The 5241-nt window shown below is 50.1% G+C and overlaps 1 pseudogene; it reads right to left on the reverse strand.

Moving 5' to 3' along the window:
• Window positions 1–3000: 3000 nt before the first annotated feature.
• On the reverse strand, window positions 3001–3677 carry LOC146822877 (forkhead box protein F1-B pseudogene; annotated as a pseudogene).
• Window positions 3678–5241: the final 1564 nt, after the last annotated feature.

The following is a 5241-nucleotide window of genomic DNA, read 5'->3' on the forward strand; positions in this document are numbered from 1 at the left end:
GAAGGTGGTGCCCATGCACGTCGGCTGTGGATCTTGGCCCGGCACAGTCTTTCATCGATGTGCCCCTTGGGAGACAAGAGACTCATCAGAGGTGATCGGAGGTAGAGGGTGTCCCCCTGACTTGTTGTCCCTAACCCCAGATTTCATTTGCACTCCCTCTGAGGCTTTGATGGGAGTGGCCGGTGCACATTGGCTGTGAGCCTCACACCAGCACAGACTATTGGGAGTTCTGGGGCTTACCCGAAGTAGATAGAGGTGGGAGAGGGGGCCATGTGGATTGTTAAGGCCCCTGCATTGTGAGCCTTCCTGGACCCTGGCCCTGGGACCTGCCCTGTATGGGCGCATCACTTGGAACTGGCCTGGAGCCCTGTTGAGAATATGGCTGAGCCTGGAAGGGGACCTCTGGCTCCCGACTCAGCCCCCTGGACTTGACAGGGGCTGGGGCATTGATCTGACTATTTGGGACTGGTGAGGAGTCCCTCGCATCACTGGTCTCTGGAAGCCGGACATTTGGGCCCATCCTGTGGCACAGCTTTGCAGTGGACTGTTGGCCCTGCGGCCTTCTCCTTCTGTGGCCTGGCCTCTTGGCCCCTCTGCCTCCCTCCGGAACATTATTCAGAGGCTCCCACTTTGGATTTCAGTTTGACCCCCCCCATTGCTTGCTGGGGCTGCTTGTGCTGCCTTGCCCTCCCTGGATGGATCATCTGGTGGGGTAAGTGGGACCCTCATCCTTTGGACCTCTACAGATAGTCCGAGAGCTGGGAGTATAGCCTGCGACTTTGGGTGTCCTGAAACAAATGCCATGGGGAATTCAAAATTAGCAAGAACACCGTTGCCCTCAGCCCCAAAACTTAACAGGTTTCCCAGCAGGGACAAGGACCCTGCTGCTGGCCCATCTGTCCACGATAAGCATGATTCAATCCTGGCTGCCATTGAGACCTTGCGCCTTAGCTTGGAGGCAAAGGTGGACGCAACGGCAAATGCTGTCATCCTTCTCTGGCATGACCACCAGATATTGATCAAGCGGGTCACCCTTAATGAGCGTTCCTTGGCAGATCTTCAGCACCAGACATCAGATCTCCAGAAGCAACTATGGGACCTCAAGGAGCAGATACAGGTCCTAGAGTCGTGGGTGGAAAACAGAGGGTTGAGTGCGACATAGCAATGTCTGTCTTATTGACCTTCCTGAGGGCAGCAAGGTCCCAAACATGGTTGCCAATCTGGAGGAATGGTTTCAAGAACTGATTTCAACAGAAAAACTCATTCCATTCTTTTCCACTGAGAGGACCTATGGGTCCCAGACCATCAACCCCCGGGAACCCCCCAAGACCAATTGTTACCAAACTGCTACACTTTAAGGACAGAGATGCTATTCTCTGGATAGCCCATCAGTCTCCACCTCTCCTTTGGGACAACCACCATATCCTGCTCTTCCCCAACTCTACCTTTGCAGTGCAGCACCAACAGGCCTTCTTCCTGGTGGTTAAGTGCATTTTTTGAGACCTGGACCTTAAGCATACTTTCCTGTTACCCTCCATGCTTGTTGACAAATCCTATTTCTTTCAAAAATCTTCAGAAGCTTGGGACTGATCAAGACTTTTTTACCTAACCCAGTGACATGGGAAGACCGGCTAGATCGGCCTGGCTTCTGCCTAATCATTGCAATCGATCGGGACGCAGCCATCTGGCTTGAACAGAGATCCCTGTTGCACTCTCTCTGGAACAGGCTCAAGATGGCCACCTCTTGGCCTTGGAGGCTGAAGCAACATTCTGTGTTCCATCGATGGGGTGCTTGGCTGCCTAATTAGCTCTTTCTGACATGGAAGGGTCCACCACTCCTTCTGTCTCTGATCAGAACACTCTGCAGAGAGTGACTCCTCAGATGCCTGATGACATTCTCTGTGCTGGAAGGACATCTCTTATATACTACACTTCCCCCATTTTCTGCCCTGGATGCTCGTCCTCTGTTCCTCTTGTGAATTGTGGGGTTTGACCACCTGTTCCTACTAGGAGAGGGCCCACTCCTCTGGTTGCTTGCCTTACTCCTCTCTGGATCCTCCCTCCACACTGCCCTGTGCTGTCAGTACTTGACCTTCCACCCTTCTTGGAGGGTTTACTGTGATTGTTTGGGTGGCTGGCCGTTGCCTTGTGACCCAATGTATTTTTGTTATGTTTTATTGTTTCTTTTTCAGTTCACGTGTGGGTGGTCTAATTCGATGTGAGCATCCTCCTCACTCTATTTCTTGGTAGCAGTTTCTGTTGCTCTTTGGGATTCGAGTGTCCTCATGCAATTCTTGTCTCCCTATAGGAAGTGGGGGGTCTTCAGGAGTCACCACAACACCTCAGAAATAAATGATCCTCTTGTGGAATATCCGTGGTATGCATACACCGGGAAAACACTACAGCGAGCATGCAATTCTCATTTGACAGGACATCCACTTGAGAGTCTCACATTAATCCACAGGAGTCGCAGAATGATAAGGTGGAAGGGCTTAAACTGCAGAAATGTTGAAGGGGATGGGTCTGTGCCAAAGTCTTCTCAGCATATGCAAGAGGGTCCCTGATTTGGGGTGAGGACTGGAGTTCTGCTGGAGGCTTTACACCGAAAGGTTGACTTAGGGGGAAAAAATGTTATCCTGAAAGAGCGCCTTAATGGTAAGCATGTCCTGCTGGGATAAATGTATGCAATGCAGATCAGCCTCAGTTCCTGCATCACCTCTCTTTTGTTCTATCATGCGATTATTTGCCTTTGTTGCTGGGCAGTGATTTTAGCACAGTCCTGGTTTCTGCCGGGACCACTCTCTGCCTCCACTTCCCTCCACCCCCACAGTTGCTAATGCAGATGTTCTGCAGGCCTGGCTGCATCAGTGGGGCTCTCGGATGTCTGGCGACACAGCAACGCAGTTATTCAGCTCTACTCCTTTGACTCCCATATACACAGGGTCTATGAGCAGCTGAATCATATGGTCTGTTCTCACATCCTCTGTACATTTATACACATTATCTCAGGAGATAATTATCAGATTTCAATCCACTGGTGGTGGACCTCTTGGGTGCTTGTCGGAGGTGGCCACTCATAATGCCCATGCCGGCATCCAGCCCCAGGCCATTGGAACACCAACCACTCCCCCTGCTGAGTCTTGGAAGTTGTATGAATCTGGGATGTGGTTGAAGCCCAGGCATTCATCATGGTGTACTTTGGCCTGAGTAATTGACACTTGTGCCAGAAGTAGAGGGCCACCGGTGGAAGGAACCCTCCTTGAACATGAACTCGGTGGCCGAGTCAATGGTCCAGTAGCATCCCTTGCTGAGCCAGCCCAGTCTCTTGGGCAGCTTGATGAAGCACGCGTTGAGCGACAGGTTGTGGTGCACCAAGTTCTTCCATCTTTTGTAAGAGCCGCGGAAGAAAGGGAAGCGGGACTACACTGCAGGAACTGGTAGATCTCACTCAACGTTAGCCGCTTGCTGGGTGAGCTGTGGATAACCATGATGATCAGAGCAATGTATGAGTAGGGCGGCTTCATGGGCTGCCAGATGACGGCACTGCTCTTCTTGGCCTTGGTGGCACCGGTCCACATGGCAGCCTTCAGGACATGGGCCGGCCCTCCTAGGGGCTTGTCAGGGGTGGCGAACATGGGGCTGTTCTGGGCCGAGTGCTGCTGGAACTTGGTCATCATTGGGTAGGTGTGGGTCACCCCGTGCATCTGATGTGGGTAAACTCCGCTCTGCCGGCAGTGGTGGATTTTTACTGAACTCCGCCCTCCAAGCGAAGCTCGGAGTGGCAAAACTCTGCAAACTCCACTGGTGGAGAGGAGCTCACCGCTCACCCCTATTTAAAATATCAATGCACTCTTTGACAGGTTGCTTTGTCTTCCCTCCACAATTTTTAGCAAATCAAATTAAAACTTTCTGCGCGGCCAATAAGCAGAAAGAAAACTCACATTTTGCTATATTTATTGCTGGTGTATGGTCACTGAACAGTGTGGCAGTGCCGTCCAGACCTGTAAACGTATACAATTGGCTAATCCCTGAATGGCATATTTAACTTACCTGTTAGACCGTATATATGGTACCTTCAGTACCCAGTGTCTGAAAGTTAAACGGCACTAGTGGATTGCAGCAAATATTGTGATCATGTAAAATAGGACTAAAGGCCTGCCACAGTTGCCTAGCATGCAGTTTTAAAACTGCCAATTTGACATGTTAAAAACAACATTTTAACAGGCCTAAACCTATCTTTTTAACATTTAGAAGTCACCTCTAAAGTTGGTCCTAAATGCCTGGAGGCGGAGTGCATGGTAGTTAAAGTAGGACATGAGTTCTTCAGATTTGCTTGTCGTGGCAGTGAAAACCCTCCTAAGTTGTTTTTCTCTGCAGCATGGCTGTATCTCCCATAGAAAAGCGCTGAGTTCCATTATAAACCTTGGGTTTCTGACTGAAACTTGGCTGAAGCCCCACTCTGTCCCCTCGATCATACTCGCCCTACCTGAGGGTTATAGGCTTGTTCGCTTGGACAGACAATCCAAGATGCGGGGGGGAATCGCCATAGTGCACAGAGACAGTATTAAGGTCACTATATAAGAACAACGAAGTGAACTGACTATGGAAGTCATGGTCTTTCGTATAGACCTCTCGCCCCAAACAAGTTGGAAGGGGGCTCTTGTCTACCGACCTCCTGGTCCTCTAACTGAATTCTCCTTACAACTGATTGAATTAATCGCTTCGCATGTGATCGCGAGCAGCAATTTTTTATTGCTGGGCGATTTCAACATACACAGTGAATGTGCCTCCAACGTCGATGCAACAACACTCTTGGCGGATTTAGCCACATTAGGGCTATCCAAGCTTAATGAGGGCCCTACACATACATCTGGCCACACATTGGACATTATTTTCTCTAATTCCTCCAATGTTCTTTGTGAATCTCCACAGCCATTGCCTTGGTCTGATCACCCGTCAATTGAATTTTTTATTCGGGCCCCCAGGAAGACAAGCAGCTTTAGCCATGCTACCCATCATTGTCATCGACAATGGAAGGGAGTTACCCTGGAGGGCTTGCACACCTTCTTTGTAGAACCTCAGGTCCCAGAACTAGGCAACATAGAGGATGCCCTCACCATATACAATTTGGCTGTTTCAAGTGCTATTGACCAGTTGGCACCTCTGAAACCTTCTTCTACCATCCCTAAACGGCCCCAGCATGCTTGGTATTCTCCCCAGCTACGTGTATTGAAACGTCTT

This window comes from Triturus cristatus, chromosome 5_2 (genome assembly GCF_964204655.1).
Source record: "Triturus cristatus chromosome 5_2, aTriCri1.1, whole genome shotgun sequence".
NCBI classification, from domain to species: Eukaryota; Metazoa; Chordata; class Amphibia; order Caudata; family Salamandridae; genus Triturus; species Triturus cristatus.